A 22959-nucleotide genomic window follows, 5' to 3' on the forward strand; every position below is an offset into this window, starting at 1 on the left:
TTTCCTTCCTGTGTAGTTACATAGGAGGTATGGTTGGTCCTTTATTTTATCTTTGGAAAAGGAATTCATTCTCTAGAGATTTTAGTCACTTTATTGGATCAATGGAATTATTTGATGCTAAAGAATCCTATAGTTAATAGGGCCTGAATTTTAGAAAAAGGATTTATCCTCTAGAAATTGTGGAGGGAAAGGAATAATATAATTTTTAGAGAAAAGCAAAGAATAATCGAAGTGATTAGAGAGATACTTATTCAAAATATCAAAGAAACTCTCCTTGCTCTCTCATGGTCAAATGATGATTGGAAGGCAGATGGGGTAGAGACTAAGATTTTGCATAAATTGAATCTGGATCAGAGTATGATAACTTTAAAATAGGAATTGCTCTTGGCTTCAACTATCTCTTTGAAATATTCTTTCACTCCTCCCCAAAGAGGTTTTATTAAATTGAACTTCAATGGTGCATCTGAAGTTAATCCTAGAATGGCTAGTTTTGGGGGTATATTTCACAATTGTATCTCATCTACATTATGAGTATTTGCTCAAATTTGTGGGGTTGCTAGTTACAATATGGAAGAATTAGTGGCTTTGGAGAAAGGTATTGAAATTTCTATCTAAGAGGAGTTTCACTTGTTGCAGAATTATGGTGATTCATAGATAGTGATCGAGTGTGTTTATAAACTTTTTAATGGACAACCTACCAAGAATATAGTAAAGAGTTGCAGGTTGGAGGGGGTTGTGGAAAGTATAAGTGGTTTTCTTGGAAACCTAGAATATGTAATTTTGTAGCACACTAGGCGAGAGGGCAATAAGGTAGCAGATTTTTGGCCAATATCAGTTGTCATTTTAGAGATTGGATTTGCATGAGACATGGCTTATTTCTGTATTGGAGGATGAATTTTAATCTATTCATAGTTTGTTGGAGGCAAATAAACTGAACCCCGATGGGGGTGTTAATACAATTGACAGGGATACATTGATGAGCGATAATAGGAATGTATGGAACACATCGATGAGTGAGCCAGAAGCACACTTGGCTCCTCCTCAAAATGGCATGGATGGTAGTCGTTAATGCTTATGTTTGTAGTAGTTAATATGTGTTAGCATGTGTGTCACACTATTGTTTTAAAACGATGATTATGGTAATGGTTGGATGGAGGTGCATACATTATGTGCAAGGAGGAAAGGATACTTCCTCAACCTCCATTCTCAACTTCTTCTTGGTGAAAATTTGCTTTCAATGGTGGCTTTTGTGGCTCCATTATATTCTGGTATGCTCACTACTTTTCTTGGTATTGGTGAATTATAGTTTGACTGTCACAAGTTTTCAATTTCCTCTATTGTTCTTAAGATATAATATTGTTTCACATGATTTGTGCATTTTAGTGTTGGGCCTTTGGGGAGAATTTATCAGTTTCCTTGTTTAAGTGACTCTTTGATAACATACTCTCACTTGTGCATAATTGATTCTAGTTTGGCAAGGTATAAGTGGAGTCTAGAATTATTAGTGGTGGAGTCGATAACTTGTGGTTCTAATTTATTGGGTCAATTGAAGTTGATTCAAGTCTATGGATTTACTTGTTTATTGGTATGTTTCAGAGGTTTGGGCCTCATTTCAATTTCTCACTATCAAGTTTGGATAGTAAAGAGCATATAAGATTTTATCTAGGTTGGGTGTCGGTAGCTTACGATTTGAATTTCCTGGGTCAATTGTCGTGGGGTTGGGGTATTTGGTTTTTCTTGTTCATTGGGATGTTTCAGGGTCGAGGCCTAGTTTGGGGTGTAAAGAGTGTATAATATATCTCCTAGTTCAGTTCATGCAATTGAATTATGGTGAAATTGACAATATTTTGGGGTTTGGTCCTGTAGTGTGGACATTTGGGGATGAATTCATGGTATATTGGTCGGGTATTCAAGGTATCCCTTATCGCTCATCATCATGTTTCACAAGTAGAAGTTGCACTAGTCATTGTACTCAGTGTTTATTTGCAGTGGTAATCATGCCTCCAAGATAGAGAATGAGTAGTCGAAGAGGTTGTGGTGATAATATTGGGCACAAAAGGGTTCACCCTTTTGCCTATGATTTTGTTGCTATTTTTTTGGTGTTGTTCCTCTGGAGGTGAGGAAGGAGATATTAGCACTGGAATGATAAGGATGCAAGGGATCATCCTGTTGTGGTCACCAACAACCCCCCTCTTTATTTGGTATTAGCAATAACACCAAGCAAAGGGGGACCCTTAACAAAAAAAAATCCAAAAGATATTTTTATCAAAATTTTTGTATTTTTTACTCCCTAAAGCTATATCGCATCGTGAAGAGAGAGTGAAGCATTTCCTATGCACGTAAATAAGCTGCGAAGAAGCGATACGAAATTCATCGCATCGCATATATTGAAAGCGCCCTTAAATGAGAAACTCAAGGAATCACCGACGGCCGATATGCGACGTCGCATATCACAACATCGCATAAGCAGCACACAGTGATTGAATGAAAGCGCGATCTTGCGATCTGCGATCCTGCGATTTGCGATCTGCGATGAATGAGACTATCAATTCCTATGATGACACTTCTTGACATCGCAATCCTCGATACTGCGATGCGAATCGCAGAAACCACTCATCGCACAATTTCCTCGACATAGTCTGTAAACCCAAAATTGAGCGCGCACCTTAAGGGAAATTAATGGTTGTACGCCAAGATATCCAAGAATGATTGTGTTGCGTTTTTCGAAGAGTCAAGTCATTATGAGTGTCATGATTATGCATTCATTAGAACTTAAAGCTTTCATGTCAATCTTTTCGTCGTTTCTCTTTTCCTTTGCGTAAACTGTAAGGCAGCAACTAATATAAATCAATATGCAGGAAAAATCTAAGGAAAAGGGGAAAGCGCCAATACTCGGAGAACAGAGAGGAGATGCCTTCGCAAATGGATGCCACATGCAGCAGGACCGCGAATTCCAGAGTATCACTCAACAGACACTGATAAAAATAGACTATCCAAGACTCAGAGTCAAAGGCGCACAAAAGCGGCATGTTTACAAAAGATCCTGAAGCTCAGACTGGGTAAAGCAAAAAGAAAGACGCTAAGGAAGGAAGACGCTTCAGAAAAGCCTGGAACAAAGAACGGAAGCAATCTGCGATACAGAAAATTGTTCAGGCGGAACGAAATCCCTAACTCATTGAGTCATCCGCACGGCCAGAGACCGAAATAGCAACAGCACAATCAGTTTGAAAGAAATCTGGGTTATACCAAGTATACACACAGCGAATACACCAAGCCAGAGGAAGATTTTCGAAAATATCTTCTAGTTTGTCAGAAAGCGGTGCCAGCTCTTGTTATTTCTACTTTTATCACTCGAACGAAAGGAGAGGACAACCGGCCGACTCTTCTCAGGCGAACATTGCATTGCTTACAGCACTAAGGAGCAGATACAGAAACGGTTAGAAATTAGATTCAATTTTTAGAAATAAATCTGTTTTAGTAAAAGGGCGGTCATTTGAAGCCGTTTCCTAAATCTGTGTAATTAAGATTAATTAGTTAGTAGTCTTTAACCCTTCTCATGGCATTTGGAGAAGGGTCCGGAAATCCGTCAAAAAACTTGTCCTCGGAACATGCACTTTTGCACCCTCAGAGGGGGTTTTTGATGAATGGATGGATCAAGATTTATCAATGTTTGCATTTAATGTCTGCTACTGATGTTGCACTTCTGTACTCTTAGTAGATATTAGAACAAGTAGAGATAAATCTTTATTGCTTGAAGTTTATGAGTGAAATCAGTCATAAATGGTACTTTTATCTCTTGACCAATTTCTGCTTATATTCTTAGAGTGATATGCAGTTTTAGTTGTTTATATGTTAATGTATGAATGTGTGGGTTACCATTTTGCACTTCTGTATGGTGGAGTCATTTATTTGTGCTTGACATATGAATAACTTATTATGCGATATGCTGTTCACAACTGTTTTGCCTAACTTTTTATGCAGAATGGTTTATCTTAATTGATTTCTATTCTTATGATAGCTGAATGATCTTTATTACCAGTTATTGTTTGAAATCTCTTTAGATCGCATAATAGAAGAAATACACCTCGGGTTAGCGTAGATTAGATGTGTTTTTTTTATTAGATTACAATAGCATATAGTCAGTTTAGAAGTTCGAATTAAATTAGCTTAAAATACTTCTAGATCAGCTTCATCCAACTCTACACACACACACCCCTCTAGATTGGGAAACTGGTCCCATTATCCCCAGTCGGACCCGCTATACCAAACGGACAAGGAGCTGCCAACCAAGTTCCGGACCGGGTGGGTATCCCCCTTGTTGTCGACCCGATTTTTGGGGCTTCAACATATTTGGCACTAGAAGGAGGGCACGAACTATGAATGGAACCTAAATCAAAATCTAAATACCATTATGAGAGTAAATCACCCTCATCAACTCCCCCGACTTCTCTAGTACGATTAAACTCGGAGTTTGAAGTCGCTCGAGTATCCACCGCTGCTACATACCCTAATATTTCAGACCAACTTATCATTGAACCCCCTGAAATTCAAACTCTGATTCGTAAACTCTAGGGATTCTCTATTTTTAATCAGAGGTCTAATAAATCTAAAAGCAGCGTGACTTCGCAGTACAATCCTGCTCATCCCCTGACCAGATTGAAAAGTGAAAAGTTTGGCATCCAGCCAACTGAACTTCCTCTCCCCACCAGGAAAAGAGCAAGGAAAACACCACCAGAGTCTGACAGTGAGACTCTTTCATCTACTTCGTCCATTTCAACTCCCTCACCGCGAAGTCAGCCACCCACATCTTCATTCCAAATCACTCATCCATCTTCCACAGTCCCTCCTCTTCAATCATCAAAGATCATAATATCTTCATCTTCTCAGCATCAGGGATCATCCTCTGCACTTTCATTCACTAGAAACTCAACGATGGCCCAGTCTCCATGGAACAATCCTGATGCGGTTTTAATGCCTCCACCCCTGAGTCCAATACCAGCCCATCCTGAGAAATGGCTACCCAAATTCAATCCAGAAACGGGCATGCTAGCTGAAGAGCATATTAATTTCATGCTTTCTGTTAATCTCAACGGAGTTACCAACGAGGATGCTGTCGTCCGGATTTTTCCCTATACAATGCAAGGAACAGCCGGGTCATGGTACTTTTCGTTACCTTCCGGGTCTATCACAAGTTGGGACATTTTTCAAAGTCAATTCCTTACCAAGTTCGGTGATGACAGATCAACGGCGGCGTTGATCAATGACCTATCCAATCTCAAAGCTAAGGCTAGAGAACCCATTAAAGATTTCAATTTACGGTTCAATAAGATCCTCAACAAAATTCCCGTTGCTTCCCAACCCAGCGAGGAAGTAAGATGTGAATGGTATATCACGGCCTTACCATCAAACTTGGCTATCTTCGTAGATAGGGCGAACAAGACGACCTTAGTTGAAAACTTGACAGAGGCAACAGCAGTAGAAAAACGCGTAGTAGCCCTAGAAAAGAAATCTGCGATAGAAGAACGTAAATCTAAGAAAATCTCTTTCAAAGAAGACACCAAGAAGAAACAAACTAAAGATCCTTTCGATTTGGAAGGATTACAAAAAGTGTTAAAGGCCATGTCCAATGAGATGATTGACATAAAAAAACAAGTAGCAGAAACTTCTTCAAAAAAGCCCTACAGAGCTTTTAAAAGAAATCCTCCCATGGATGTGAATCCACCCAATGCTGTCTCAAACGTTGAATCCGAAGAACAAGAAGAAGAAGAGAACATCACTGAAGGGCAGACCGATGATGAAGAAGTTGTGGAACTACAAGGAATGTGGGATTTCATCCTCCCACAAGAAGAAGATCAAGAAGCATTTCCGGTTAGCACACGAAGCAAAAATCAACTTGATCCTCCCCAAACTACCCCTAAACAGAAAGGCGCAAGCCTTGCAACAAAAAATAAGGTCGCAAAAAAGAAAACAACCGCTAGAGCGACCCAATCTAGCCCAGTCCAATCAGATCAAGCACCTCCATCAAGAACACTGATAGTGTCGGATGAAATGGAGTATAACATTATCGATGACATGAAGAATACTAGGGCTAATATCACTCTTTACGAGTTGAGCAAATTGAAACATCAACAGAAAATAATGATGAAAGAATTACACGCCGTGCCTACCACATCTTTACCTACAGCGTAGCTTCCCACAACATGAGAAGACCTCCAACCAACATGATCAATCATATTGACCCAAATGACATCGCCTTGATTGGAGGAAGATCGAGATCTCATACTCCCCCTTTTCTTCTCACTTATGAAATTTTCAATAAAAACGTGCACAATTGCTTGGTTGATTCTGGTGCTTCAACGAATATTTTACCCAGATCAATATGTGCCAAATTGAATGTTCAACCACAAAAATCCGCAGTGCGCATAGTTCAGCTTGATCGATCTCAAGTCGAAGTGATTGGTGAACTTAATCAAGTGACCATAAGATTTTCGTAACCCGAAGGTATGTCAGGTTATCGACATTCTAGTAGCTGATATCCCTGAATTCTATGGTTTAATTCTTAGCAGGTATTGGTCCGAAAAACTCCACGGATACTTCTCAACCGACCGGTCGCACATGTGGTTACCCTACAATGGTAAACCGAATCAAATAAAGGTTGAACGAGAGTTACACCAAAAGTACATAGTGACGGAATTGGAGGAATAAAATGAAGCAATAGCATACAACAGCAGTATCATAGGCAATTACTCGGTAGATTCTTTCCTCAGCAATTTCAATGCTCATATTTCACCTTACTTAGAAAATTCAGTTTTGTCCCAAGTTGAAATTTTTTCCCAAACTGATAATTCAAAATGTGTTAATTTTTTAGATAACCCTGTAAATACAGCTTTGTTTTGGAAATTATATTTTGATGGCTCCAAATCTAACGAGGGAGCAGGAGCAGGATGCGTTCTGATTAGCCCAGACGGAAATAAGACCATGCTTACGTGCAGACTTGAATTCGATTTCACAAACATTACAGCGGAATACGAGGCCTTAGTACAAGGCCTATACAAAGCAATCGGGTTGAACGCTAAGTACCTTCAAGTCTTTGGAGACTCTGAGATCGTCGTCAAACAGGTACGTAACACCATACATTGCCTATCAAGTCATTTGAAGCACTATCAATCTTTAGTACAAGATCTGACTGCACATTTCATAGCATTCAATATTTCGTCAATCCCAAGACTCCAAAATGCGAGCGCAGACCTGTTAGCTAACGTAGCCTCTAGACTTATTCCCTCCGAAGATTTTAGTCCAGATAGATTCTCAATAGAATTAATCTTTAGACCATCCATCCCTGACAACATCACCAACTGGAGAGTATTCAACGATGATCCTGACATTGTAAATTTCCTCACTTCTGAAGGATCCTACTCAAACCAAATAATTGACGAAGACCATCATGATCACCAAATACAACAAAATAGCACTGATAATGCTATACCTAAATCGGTGGTTAAGTTAGAAGACTTATACGATTTGAAAAGCCGGTTTAAAAAGTCTACCAATTCTAAACTTTACAGTTCGACTCTGAACTATGAATTAGTGAACCTAGGAACCGATGAGAAGCCACAAAACGTTAATCTAGGCCACGACCTAGCTCTTGAAGAAAAATTAGCGTATATCCGTCTTCTGAGACAATACAAAAACGTTTTTGCCTGGAATTATGATGAGCTGAAGACATACGACACCTCTATCATTCAACACACTATCCCTATGATTGACAATGAAAAACCTGTCCAGCAGAAGCTCAGAAAAATCCACCCCAATTTAGAAAATTAGATAAAAAATGAGCTAAATAAGTTGTTGAGAGCCAGAATAATTTTCCCGGTCAGACATTCCAAATGGGTATCCAATATGGTGCCCGTTAGAAAGAAAAACGGAGATATTAGAATCTGTATCGATTTCCGGAATCTCAACAAAGCCTGTCAAAAAGACAATTTTCCCCTCCCACCTATGGAGCAAATATTACAGGCAGTAGCAGGCTCAGAATTAATGTCTTTTTCTGGATGGATTTTCAGGATACAATCAAGTGCTGGTACACCCCGATGATCAGTTAAAAACCACATTCCGAACCAAGTGGGGCACATACACATATCGGAAGATGCCATTTGGTCTGATCAATGCCGGCGCTACCTTTCAGAGAGCCATGAACATCGCATTTAAAGGTTTAGTCAATAAATCTGTAGTGATTTACCTGGATGATATAACAGTGTACTCCAAGAAGCGAAGTGACCATCTCAAAGACTTGAAACAAATCTTTCAACGATGTTTAAGGTACGGGATTTCACTTAACCCAAAGAAATCTTTTTTCGCATTAAGTGAAGGGAAATTGCTAGGATTCATAGTGTCAAAATCTGGTATTCACATTGAACCTGACAGAATCAAAGAAATTTCCGAAATATCCATGCCTCATAACAAAAGAGCCATGCAATCTTTCCTTGGTCAAATCAATTTTGTAAAGAGATTTGTCCCAGATTTTTCACGTATTGTTTCTCCTTTGCAAAATATGATAAAAAAGAATTCAAATTTTAAATGGGGTCAAGACGAGCATGAAGCATTCAACTTGATCAAACAAGCCATCATTAACGCTCCATCTTTAGCGACCCCAAATTTTTCAGAATCTTTTATCTTATACACATTTGCCTCAGAGAAATCTTATGCCGTGATTCTAACTCAAGCAAATCAAGAGAAGGCGGAAGCTCCAATCGCATTTTTTAGCTCGAACTTACAAGGTGTTGAACTCAATTATTCAGACATGGAGAAACAGGCATATGCTGTTTTCAAAGCGATCAAGTATTTCAGACCTTTCTTACTTAAATCCCATACCAAAGTCGTAGTACCGTTTCCGGTGGTAAGAAACCTTCTGATACAGAAGGATGTGGGTGAAAAGAGAGCAAATTGGATTACCGCTTTACAAGAATACGATCTTGAGATCAAGCCAGCAAACATCGTAAGAGGTCAAGGCTTCTGCAAGATGTTAGCTGGAGCATCGCAAATTCCTGAGAACTCATCTGACGAGGTATATACGTATGAGGTAAGCCTAAACGACGCAGAATCATTATATGCTGACACCATTTATTATCTTAAGAACGGGTATGCTCCATCACACCTGGATCACACCAAGAAAAGAGCTCTGAGATTGAAAGCTAAACAATACCAGCTCATAAATGATGTTCTGTTTAAAAGGAATTACGATTCCGTGCTTCTTAGGTGTCTTGAGAAAACTGAAGCCGAAAAGGTTTTGCAGGAACTCCACGACGGACCATCAGGCGGACACTATGCTGGAGATGCTACTGCACATAAACTATTACGTGCAGGATATTATTGGCCCACGCTGTTCAAAGACTCATACAATTACGTAAGGAAATGCCAAGTCTGCCAGATTGCCGCAGGAAAACAAAGGAAATCGTCCATGCCACTATAGCCGGTTAACATCGAGCAACCATTCAGTCAATGGGGCTTGGACATAATAGGTGAGATCGTTCCTCACTCTTCTAAGCAGCATAAGTATATCCTCACGGCAACTGATTATTTTACTAAATGGGTAGAAGCAGTTCCTCTCAAGATAGCTAATTCTGAAAACATTATTGAATTCATAGATCAATTTATAATCACTAGGTTTGGATTGCCAACGGCCTTAATGTTTGATAATGCCTCATACTTTTCTGGAAATGCAATGACTGAGTTTGCACTTAAAAGAGGGTTCAAATTGAAATATTCTGCCAACTACTATCCACAAGGTAATGGATTGGCTGAATCAACAAACAAGAACCTAATCAGGATTATTAAAAGAACAATCGACCAAAACCAAAAGAATTGGCACAAAGCACTGGTAAATGCTTTATGGGCAGATAGAATTACGAAGAAAGCTTCAATCGGCACTTCTCCCTTTAATTTAGTTTATGGGAAAGAAGTGATTCTTCCAACTCACTTAGTCATTCCCTCTTTGTCTTTGGTACAATACATCGATGAAGTATCTACTTCCTCCTTACAACTGAAACAAATGGAAATAATCAAATTAGAAGAACAACGAGAACAAGCTAAGAAAACCCATGCTCATCACCAGGCGCTAGTAAAATCCTCTTTTGACTCAAGCATAATGACCAGAAAAAACTTTCAGATGGGAGATTTAGTTTTGAAATGGGATAAGGCTCATGAAGAAAAGGGCAAACATACGAAATTTCAGAAGCTGTGGCTTGGTCCTTTTCAAATTGTAGAAGTCATAGGCCCATCGACGTTTGTGTTGCGGGATTTGGCAGGTAGAAGAGATTCTTTGCTTGTTAATGGACAGATTCTTAAAATATATTTTCCATAGAAGATCATTCTTCTATTTTTGTAGGATAGTTTTTAGTTTTTATTTGTTTTTCTCTTTCTTATAAATAAAACCAGTTGTAGATGGTCACTAAAAGGATTCATGAAAGAGCACACCAATCCTCTGTCAGATTTTGATTTCGCTTGTACAAGTAGCAAAACTTTTCGAAAAATATGATTTTTTGTTATTGACAAATAGAGTTAACTTTAGCCTGAATATGATGTTAGTTTCAACCTCAAAAAAAAAACTTTAATGAAAGCAACCTTTGGTAAAAAATTGTTTTATATCAGCACAATGAAAGGTATCAATAATAAAATAAATATTCTCTGTAAAGCTGCTGTTTTAAAACTCTATTATTGTCGTCCAGAGCTTTCTTAAGGAAAAAAAATGACTTCCTCCCTGCTAAAGGAAATCACAGCATTCAGAGGAACAATCCGAGAAAACACTATATCTCAAAGAATAAGAGGTCTCATCACGAGCCGGCTTATCATGATCACAGATATTATAACTTGCTGACTTTGCCAAATACTGTCTACCAAAACAGGGAAACGACTCAAGATTAGTGCAATCAAAAGACAAGGGGTCTCATCACGAGCCAGCTTGTTCAGAAAAAGTGTAAATCAAGTGAATGATTGTGTCATAATTTGGCCACCGAACTAAGACATTGTTCTTTAGAGAATAGAAAAGGAAAAAGTGTCAAAAAGGTTTTTCTCTGAAATGTTGTAAATAACCTCAAGCAGGATAAAGGATCATCGCTGGATAACAGGTAACCCTGTCGAGGCTATGGATGCTTGCGGGTAGCAGAGGCTCTACCTACGACAAATGAGCATATTTTAAAAGCCAGTACGCAGAGAAGACCTTATTTTATCTTTAAAAGACCAAGTAATGTCTGGTGCGAATGCAAGAACTAAGCCCGAGGAAGCAAACAATTGGAATATGAAAAGGTTGAGACAAAGTATCATTGACAGGATAAGGGGTAATGTACTCTATCTGTCCATAACAAAATTTAGACATACGAAAATTTTTATGTTTCGGAAGTGGAAATTCAATAGAAATGCAGAGATAACTAGTTCTTCACAGTGAATCGCCATTGTTGTGGTCACCAACAACCCCCCTCTTTATTTGGTATTAGCAATAACACCAAGCAAAGGGGGACCCTTAACAAAAAAAAATCCAAAAAATATTTTTATCAAATTTTTTGTATTTTTACTCCCTAAAGCTATATCGCATCGTGAAGAGAGAGTGAAGCATTTCCTATGCGCGTAAATAAGCTGCGAAGAAGCGATGCGAAATTCATCGCATCGCATATATTGAAAGCGCCCTTAAATGAGAAACTCAAGGAATCGCCGACGGCTGATATGCGACGTCGCATATCGCAACATCGCATAAGCAGCACACAGTGATTGAATGAAAGCGCAATCTTGCGATCTGGGATCTTGCGATCTGTGATCCTGCGATTCGCGATCTGCGATGAATGAGACTATCAATTCCTGCGATGACACTTCTTGACATCGCAATCCTCGATACTGCGATGCGAATCGCAGAAACCACTCATTGAAAAATTTCCTCGACATAGTCTGTAAACCCAAAATTGAGCACGCACCTTAAGGGAAATTAATGATTGTACGCCAAGATATCCAATAATGATTGTGTTGCATTTTTCGAAGAGTCAAGTCATTATGAGTGTCATGATTATGCATTCATTAGAACTTAAAGCTTTCATGTCAATCTTTTCGTCGTTTCTCTTTTCCTTTGTGTAAACTGTAAGGCAGCAACTAATATAAATCAATATGCAGGAAACATCTAAGGAAAAGGGGAAAGCGCCAATACTCGGAGAACAGAGAGGAGATGCCTTCGCAAATGGATGCCGCATGCAGCAGGACCGCGGATTCCAGAGTATCACTGAACAGACACTGATGAAAATAGACTATCCAAGACTCAGAGTCAAAGGCGCACAAAAGCGGCATGTTTACAAAAGATCCTGAAGCTCAGACTGGGTAAAGCAAAAAGAAAGACGCTAAGGAAGGAAGACGCTTCAGAAAAGCCTGGAACAAAGAACGGAAGCAATCTGCGATACAGAAAATTGTTCAGGCGGAACGAAATCCCTAACTCATTGACTCATCCGCACGGCCAGAGACCGAAATAGCAACAACACAATCAGTTTGAAAGAAATCTGGGTTATACCAAGTATACACACAGCGAATACACCAAGCCAGAGGAAGATTTTCAAAAATATCTTCTAGTTTGTCAGAAAGCGGTGCCAGCTCTTGTTATTTCTACTTTTATCGCTCAAATGAAAGGAGAGGACAACCAGCCGACTCTTCTCAGGCGAACATTGCATTGCTTACAGCACTAAGGAGCAGATACAGAAACGGTTAGAAATTAGATTCAATTTTTAGAATTAAATCTGTTTTAGTAAAAGGGCGGTCATTTGAAGCCATTTCCTAAATCTGTGTAATTAAGATTAATTAGTTAGTAGTATTTAACCCTTCTCATGGCATTTGGAGAAGGGTCCGGAAATCCGTCAAAAAACTTGTCCTCAGAACATGCACTTTTGCACCCTCGGAGGCGGTTTTTGATGAATGGATGGATCAAGATTTATCAACGTTTGCATTTAATGTCTGCTACTGATGTTGCACTTCTGTACTCTTAGTAGATATTAGAACAAGTAGAGATAAATCGTTATTGCTTGAAATTTATGAGTGAAATCAGTCATAAATGGTACTTTTATCTCTTGACCAATTTCTGCTTATATTCTTAGAGTGATATGCAGTTTTAGTTGTTTATATGTTAATGTATGAATGTGTGGGTTACCATTTGGCACTTCTGTACGGTGGAGTCATTTATTTGTGCTTGACATATGAATAACTTATTATGCGATATGTTGTTCACAACTGTTTTGCCTAACTTTTTATGCAGAATGGTTTATCTTAATTGATTTCTATTCTTATGATAGCTGAATGATCTTTATTACCAGTTATTGTTTGAAATCTCTTTAGATCGCATAATAGAAGAAATACACCCCGGGTTAGCGTAGATTAGATGTGTTGTTTTTATTAGATTACAATAGCATAGAGTCAGTTTAGAAGTTTGAATTAAATTAGCTTAAAATACTTCTAGATAAGCATCATCCAACTCTACACACACACACACACCCCTAGATTGGGAAATTGGTCCCATTATCCCCAGTCGGACCCGCTATACCAAACGGACAAGGAGCTTCCAACCAAGTTCCGGACCGGGTGGGTATCCCCCTTGTTGTCGACTCGATTTTCGGGGCTTCAACATGTCCTTATGACTCTCTCTGAATTAGTAAGGGAGGATGAAAAATGGCTCCAACCTATGAGAATATTAAGAAAAAGGAGACTTCATTTCATGAGCTCTTTGGCGTTAAACTTACAAATGTTGACTATGATGTGTCTCATCTTCAAGGACAAACAAGCATAAAATTACAATTTTTTCTTCACTAGAAAAAATTAAATGAATGCTTCACAATTAGAGGTTTTGTCTAGACAATGTTGACTCTCGTTTAGCATGGGTGGAAAGCTTCTTTGTGAGTGATTCAGCCTTTAGGGATCTCACAAATCCTCTAGTTGATAGTGTACAAACACCTGCTTTGATTTCTTTAGATCGTGACTAGAATTGTGAGTGCATTTCCTAAAAATTGTATGGAGGCGCAATTTGAAGCATCGTTGATGGGTATTTGGTCTCTAATTGGAGGGAATAGATATCAATTATGCGCCATAAAATTTTCTAAATCACAACTTCAACATGTTTATTCATTCTAGTATAGTTGGTAAGTATCTTTGGCTCTGATTTCTTATTCTTCCAATCACTCTTATGATGTCTCTATTCATTTTTTATAGGTTTTGTTGGTGTATTTCTATGCAAAGGGAGGTATAATGTTAATTCAATGTGGCACCTGTGTCTTATTTCATTCGTGGGGTCCATGTATATTTGCTAAGCTTCTCTAAGATAGTATTAGTAAGCCTGGAATTCAGTCCTTTTGGTCTAGTTCTCTATTTAGTAGTGTTATCTGAGCTCTATATTCTTTCTGATAAGAGGAATGGAATGAAAACAAGCATGGCTATGATCATCAAGTAATACTCAATCTTTTTATATGAAATATGAAGTATATATATTTACAAAATAAATGACATAAGGTTTATTGAGGCATATTTTAATTCTCTAGACTTATTATGTAAACACATTTCAAAAAAGAATATATGGTCTCTCTATCTAAACCTGTTAAATTATGGTATGTTCTATACTTAGAGAAGTTTACTTATTTTCCTTATTATTATCCACAGATTAACAATCACATGTATATTAAGTAAAGTGCAGATAGAACATTAAACGATCAACAGAAAACAAGCCAAGACAAGAGACACAAGATGTGGCAGCTAGCCAGGGACAAACCCCAATACGGGGAAACCATTTGATCAAATCTTCTTTTATCTTCAATAGTTTAGCAGAGAGAAATAGTGCAAAATCTGATTTCTATAATTTTATATCAGCAGCAGCAAACCCTAGACCAGAAAAGTCAAACTTGGTCAAATTAGTTCATATTGACCTCCAATATGCTTGGTTAATTTCTGGTCAACTTTCCCTTGAACAGCCTGAAGAAACAACCCTTGAGCAGCCTCAAAAGTACAGTCAGTTTGCAGATTTCTAAAGTCAACTTGCAGCCCTAAACTAGGGCAGTCAACATCGGTCAAACCAAAGGTCAGATCACCTCGTTTTATGTGCCAAAATTTGTGGCCTGCTAAGGAGAAGCAGCCACACCCAAACCGTACCTCTAGAAGGTCAATGCTTGGTCAACATTGGTCAAAGAGATGACCTGCTGTCCTAGCATCCTTTCTGCATCTTCCTTTCCCTAGGACGTCTTCCTTTCAGCCACACATGTGAGAGAGAGAGAGAGAGACTCTTTTCTGCACAGGAGAGAGAGAAGATTGGTGAGAGTGAAGTGTCCAAATGAGGAGGAGGCATCATGTATCTATATGCAAACGTTGAAGATGAATAGATGTGTTTGTTGGGCTTCTGAGCCTACATAAGTTTGCTGGTCGACCTTGATAATCTGTTCATAATCAAAATAAATTCATATCTCCATAAATACTTATCGGAATAAGATGATCTTTAGATCAATCCTACACCTCTCGACGAGAGGAATCTAGGAAAAATATTCATAGCCATAAATAAGGTGGCCCACATGGATTTTGGCCCTAGTTGCCAATTTTAACACTCCCTCTCAACTAGGGAGAACTCCATCAGTAATCCATCTGACTGTTGTTACTATTCATCCATCAAATGCATTGCCCTGCACAGATTTACCCATGCTCTACTTTGCTCTATTTTGCTCTACTCTGCTTTGCTCTGCTCTACTCGAACTATGAAGAAGAAGAAATGATCGAGGATGTATCATACCATCCTCCACTGACCCGAAGTCAGTCTCAGAGTGTGTACTACTCTCACTGATCCCAAATCAGTATCATTGATCCCAGATCAATGGAGGTCATCCTATCATAGGGAGTACAGTAGATACAATGATGCGTCCATCAATAGAACTACTATGGTCCCTATCCTCATTTCCCTGCTCATTAATCAGATGAGAGGTATTTCCCATGAGTCCTAGACTGCATGGGTAGGATGCCTCGACAGGAGAACTAATCATCCTATCCACAGGAGAACGAATCATCTTGTCTAGTGGATGCCACAAAGAACTAATCATCCTGGCCTATAGGAGAACTAATCATCCTATTCCACAGTCGTCATGGAGAACGAATCATCCTGGCCCACAGGAGAACTAATCATCTTGTTCCACAGTCGCCACAGGGTGTCACAGGGGAAGGTTGAACCCTTTACCCTATACATAGTGCACCACTAGGAGATGGTGAGTCGCCCTATGATCACATGTTGCTCCAAGAAGTACCCTGCGCCCCCCTAGAGCTCCCAGAGCTTAGTAAATCATACTTGACCCTTATAAGAGGGTCTCTAAATGACACCAAGTCGTTCTCAGAAAGTCAAGAATTTGACCTTTCCCAGGGGCTTTGTCAAAATGTCTGCGACCTGTTCATTTGTACCGATATGTTGGAGCCTTATAGCTCCCCGCTGCACCATATCTCGAATATATTGGTACCTAATATCGATATGCTTGGAGCGATCATGGAATATAGGATTCTCTGATAAACGAATCCCTCTCTGGTTGTCACAGAGGATCACGGTGGTATCCAATGTAAATCCAAACAACTCACTGAAGAGATTTTGCAACCATATTGCCTCACAGGAGGTCATGCTAGCAGCAATGTACTCTGCCTTGGCGATGCTCAAAGCCACCGACTTCTGCTTCCTGCGCATCCAGGATATTGAGGCAGATCCCAAAGAGAAACAACACCCGGAAGTTCTCTTACGGTCCACCACACTACCTACCTAATCAACATTAGTATATCCAAGTAGTCTCACATCTCCGGCAGTGTATCTTAACCCATGAGTAATTATGCCACGAAGATATCTCAACAGATTCTTAGCACCAATCCAATGTGTGTGGTGAGGTTCAACCATATGTTGACTCAACGTGTTGACTGCAAAGCATATATTTGGAGGGGAGTTAACCAAGAACATTAATACTCCGACGAGTTGACGATACTCGGTAGCATTTCGTAAAATAGGTCCAGCAAAACTACCACTTAACTTCTTGAAGTCAAGCTCCATCAGGGTAGTTACGGGATTCCAGTCCACCATATCGAATCTTTCCAATATCTTCACTACATATTTTCCTTGAGATAGGAAAATCACCCCTTGCTTCTGCCAGACTTCAAGTCCTAGGAAATAGTGCATAACTCCTAGGTCTTTCATTTCAAACCCAGAAGCCAGCTCCCTCTCACATTTGTGAATGAGAGGGTCTGCACCTATTAGAAAGAGGTTGTCAACATACAACACCAGTATGAGAGCTTTGTCATCTTCAACCTTAAAGTAAAGGTTAGGGTCGGCTTCACTCCTAGTGAATCCCAGCTTCATCAAGTAGCTATCGATCCTCTCATACCACGCTCGAGGTGCTTGCTTCAGCCCATAGAGGGCCTTCTTCAACCTGAACACATGAGGTTTTCGATCATGAATCTCAAATCCTTCGGGTTGCTCCACATAGACCTCCTCTTTGATCGAACCATGTAAGAACACAGTCTTGACATCCATATGATGTAGGTTCCATCCTTACGAAGCAGCAAGGGCTATGATCGAGCGGATGGTGATATATCGGGAAACAGGTGAAAATATCTTGTCATAGTATATAACTTCCTTCTGAGAGAAGCCATGAGCGACAAAACGAGCCTTATGTTTTTCTGCACTTCCATTAACTGCATGCTTTATCTTGTAAAGCCATTTTGAAGTGAAAACTACTTTGTCCTGGGGTCTGGGGACCACCTCCCAAACATCATTTTTCATAATGGACTCATATTCCTCGGTCATAGCATCCTTCCATACTTGATGCTTGAAAACATCTGTGAATGACGAAGGCTCATTTTGAATGATCGTGCTCATGATGGTCAGGTATCCCTGATACCTTTTCGGCTTCTTACTTTCACGGAAGGTTCCTCTGGGTGCAATGTGTCCTTCAGCATCATCAAGTGTCCCCCTAAGCCATGAATGCCTCTTCCTAGAAGATGAAGGCTCTTGCTGAGGAGGATCAATAGGATCCATAGGTTCCTCCACATCAGGCATCATCTCATCTTCCTTTTCCTTCGGTTCCCCAGTGTCAACTTCTTTAGATCCCCTTAAAGTAGGAAGATTGTCTACTTTGCTAAGAGCCATATCTTCGTCAAAGGTGACATCATGAATAATCTCGACTTCCCTTTGACCAGCCACATAGATTCTATAGCCCTTAGTATTTTTGCTATAGCCCACAAAGATTCCTTTCTTTCCAGATGCACCCAATTTATTCCTTTTCTGTTTTGGCACATGAAAATATATAGGGCTTCCAAAAATTTTAAAATGAGATATGTCAGGCTTCTTATTGGTGAACATTTCTTCAGGAGTCTTGGAACCCAATGCTTGATGAGGGCATCGGTTTTATACATATACAGTGATATTTGCACCTTCGGCTCATAGAAACTTCAGAATTCTCTAATCATGGAGAATAGCACAAACAGGTTCCACAATTGTATGATTCTTCCTTTCCACCACACCATTCTGTTCAGGAGTATATGGTGTAGTAGTCTCCCTCTTAATGCCAGTCTCTTTGCAAAAGTCATGAAACTCATTAGATTCATATTCAGTCCCATTATTAGTCCTTAAGGTCTTAATCTTCTTCTTGGTTTGATTCTCGATCAAGGCTTTGAAGTGTCGAAACCAGGAGAACACTTCATCCTTCTTTTTCAAGAAGTATATCCAAGTCTTGTGAGAATAATCATCTGTAAAAGTGAGATAATATGAATATCCTCCCAAGGAGTTCACAGGCATCATACGAGATATGTTTGAGTTAACCAACTGCAATATATCGGAGGTCTTGCTTTGGCTTGAGGGGAATGGTCCCCTTTTGAGCTTTCCTTTGGCGCATCCCGGACATACACCTTCTTGCTCTACTCGGAATTCCGGCTTCCCTGTCACCATTTGTCTCATATCGGGTAGAGCTTTATAATGAAGGTGAGCAAACCTCCGATGCCATAGTTCGGACTGAAGAGATGTGTCACAAGACATGACACCTAACGGACTTCCTTCGACCTGATATAATGAATCAACTCAAAACCTAAGAGTGAAACCATCTTTAAAGTTTTTTTCCATACATGTACCTTGCCATCGCTGAAGGCCACCTTGTAGCCTTTGTCTTCCATTGCTGAAATGGACACCACGTTCTTTTTGAGATCAGGTACATATAATACATCTTGTAAGTGAATTAACCCTGATTCAATTGAAGAGTGACATTTCCTATGCCTTTCACGGGATCTTTTGAATAATCTCCAAGAACAATTTCCAGGTTGGTTTCCTTCTCTATCAGATTATAGAGAGATTCTTTGTAACCAGTGAAGTGCCTTGAGGCACCACTATCAATAAGCTAGTTTCCCAGCGAGTTTGGGGGAGCGGTAGTAGATAGAGCTGCTGGTAGATAATATTCATCTTTCTTATTGTTAATAGTGTTAGATTCATACCTGGAATTTCTTGCCTTCTTGATTGGTTGTCCTCTTCCTTGATTTCCGACACTTATCTTACCTCTTCCATTTGACCTGCCATTCCTTTGATTGCCTTGAGAGGGATTTTGGTCATCGTCCCAGTGTGAGTCCCTTTTATCAGGGCACTCGCTTGCATAGTGACCTATTTCATTGCAATTGTAACATCGTCCTTTTATTCCAACCTTTATTCCAGCCTTTCCTTTGAATTTAGCCCTGAAATTGTTTCTTCTTTTAGCATGAGAAGAAAAGGCATAGGGATGACCTTTAAGTATGGGCATTTCTCGCTCTTCCATCCTTGTTTCTTCTTGAATGCATCTGGCCATTAATACCTCAAATCCAGGAATTACGTTATTGTGGAGAAGAGTAGTCCTGAATATATACCAATCAGATGGCAGTCCTCCAAGAGTTGTGAGTTCCATTTCCCTGTCAGGAATTACTTCCCCAATAGATAGGAGATCATTCTTGATCTCAGTGATCCTTAAGAAATATGCTTGCATACTCTCATCTTTTCCCTTCTTAATTTGCTTCAACTTATTTCTAAGAAACAAGACTTGATTTGCATCATTAACTTTAAATAGAGTCACCAGTCTATCGTAGATTTCCTTGGAGGTGTTCAACTCGAAACATAGGCCACCAAGTGCTTGTCAATAGAGTCCCGGATGATCTTCCTTGCTTTGACTTCTCCCTTGGTCCATTTGTTCCTAGCAGCACCGGATGCATTTGATGGAGGCTCGACAATTCCACTTCTCACATGGTCTAACACTTCTTGTTCTTCTAATGTTAGATCGAGAGACATCTTCCATCCGTGGTAGTCAGACTTCTCACGGAGTTTGTCTTTGGTAGGGAAGTGTGTTGAGGACCCCATGGTTTCTTTTAGATAGCCTTTCCAACCTTCTCTTTGATGATTGCTCTTGCTCTTGCTCTTGCTTGGGCTTTGTCTTAACCTAGCTCTGATACCATGTTAAATTATGGTATGTTCTATGCTTAGAGCGGTTTACTTCTTTTTCTTATTATTATCCACAGATTAGCAATCACATGTACATTGAGTAAAGTGTAGATAGAACATTAAACGATCAACATAAAACAAGCCAAGACAAGAGACACAAGATGTGGCAGCTAGCCAGGGACAAAACCCAATACAGGGAAACCCTTTGATCAAATCTTCTTTTATCTTCAATAGTTCAACAGAGAGAAATAGTACAAAATCTGATTATTGTAATTTTATATCAGCAGTAGCAAACCCTAGATCAGCAAAGTCAAACTTGGTCAAATGAGTTGAAATTGACCTTCAATATGCTTGGTTAATTTCCAGTCAACTTGCCCTTGAACAACCTGAAGAAACAGCCCTGGAACAACCCCAAAAGTACAGTCAATTTGCAGATTTCTAAAGTCAAATTGCAGCCCTAAACTAGGGCAGTCAACACTGGTCAAACCAAAGGTCAGATCACCTCATTTACGTGCCAAAAATTGCGGCCTTCCTAGGAGAAGCAACCACACCCAAACCATACCTCTGGAAGGTCAACGCTTGGTCAACACTGGTCAAAGAGATGACTTGTTGTCCTAGCATCCTTCTTTCCACGTCTTCCTTGACCTAGGACGTCTTCCTTTTAGCCACATGTGTGAGAGAGAGAGAGAGACTCTTTTCTGCACAAGAGAGAGAGAAGATTGGTGAGAGTGAAGTGTCCAAATGAGGAGGAGGCATCCTGTATTTATATGCAAATGTTGAATATGAATAGATGTGTCTGTTAGGCTTTTGAGCCTACATAAGTTTGTTGGCTGACCTTGACAATTTGTCCATAATCAAAACAAATTCATATCTCCATAAATACTTATCAGAATCAAATGATCTTTAGATGAATCCTACACCTCTCGACAAGAGGAATCTAGGAAAAATATTAGTAGCCATAAATAAGGTGACCCACATGGAGTTTGGCCCTAGTTTCCAATTTTAACAAAATCCATATCAATCCAAATCCTTATCATAATAGGGATTTGTATTCCTTTCATGGATGAATTGAAGGAACTTAACCCATAATTGATCTTCATGTAATGTTTTAAGTTACTTAAGGCAGTTCTTCATGGTTTTTTCCTTCTATTATATTTTTCCACTACAATTTTAAGTGAAGATGCCTCGAATTTGTAGGCATTATGGTGTCATGAGCATACACCAATTGAAAGAGTGTGTACTTCATAGATACTTTTAATATTTTAGAGTAAAAAGACAACATGTAATGTGTCTAATCGATTAATTTTCTTATAGACTTAATGAGAGCTCTAACCGAGGTTGTGTTTGTGATCTCAATCTATCCATGCTTTAGGATAATACAATGTATTTTTTCTATGAATTAGAAGATAATCTCAAGAACCCTTTACCACCTTAACAATCAAATGGGCTCCTTTATTGGGCATGATTTAGATTTGGCATGCAAATCTACAAAAGATACTTTCAAAGAGGAACTTGGTTTTAATGAAAAATTTCATTAGTCTAAATAACATGCACTATATCCCTCTTCAAGACATTTATTTCCACCAAAATGCATCTATTCTAATAGTTTTGTTTTGTTTTGTTTTTTGGCCTTTTTTTTAAACATTAGGGATCCAATAATGTCTAAGCTTGTATGCTTAAAGCCAATGTTGTATGGAGCTCATAGAAATTTCATTATCCAAGTTTATTTGTTACTTTTTAATATATTTCCTATAATTTTTAATGTAACTGTGACTTGTTGTGGAAAGTGGCTAAACAACTTTTTTTTTCAAGTAACATATCCTAAGAGAAACTACGTTGACACTTTCATCATTCTGAGGGTACATAGATTAAACCTTGGATTCTTTAAGGCTCAAATCTAGGTCCACAACAAATGAATAGATCATATATAGCTCATCAACAATCAAATCAGTAAGAGCAAACATGTCACAAAGTGGTATTTGAACTTAGCTGGGGAGGTAATTACTTTCCTCACAACCACAGTGAGATACACCCAATTTACAATGTGGTTAGACAATATATTACAGTGCAAAAAAACTTTTTGTGTATTAGAGGACTAGAAAAATATCCACCTAAACCCCTCGACCCCCAATGTGCTTCTTCAGAGATAATGACAAATTTCATTATTTTAAACAATATATGCTTTCTCCCTCTTCCTAAAGACATTTATTTCGACCAAAATTCATTTATTCATTTTTTTCACAATGGTTTAGTAAAGTCTAATCCTCTATGTTCAAAGATGATGTTGGATGGAACCCATCGAAATTTCATTTTTCAAGTTTATTTGTTAATTTTTGACATCATTCATATCTTTTTATGCAATTGTAGTTATCGTGGAATGTGGCTAGACAATATTTTTTTCATACATAACATATCCTAAGGAAAACCACTTTTTCACTTCCAACATTTTGAGGATGGTACACAAGGTAAGCCCTAGATTCTTGATGGCACAAAGTTAG

The sequence above is a fragment of the Pinus tabuliformis genome, chromosome 3_2 (genome assembly GCF_031772625.1).
Source record: "Pinus tabuliformis cultivar Carrire ecotype Pingquan chromosome 3_2, CPIR1, whole genome shotgun sequence".
Classification (NCBI taxonomy): domain Eukaryota; kingdom Viridiplantae; phylum Streptophyta; class Pinopsida; order Pinales; family Pinaceae; genus Pinus; species Pinus tabuliformis.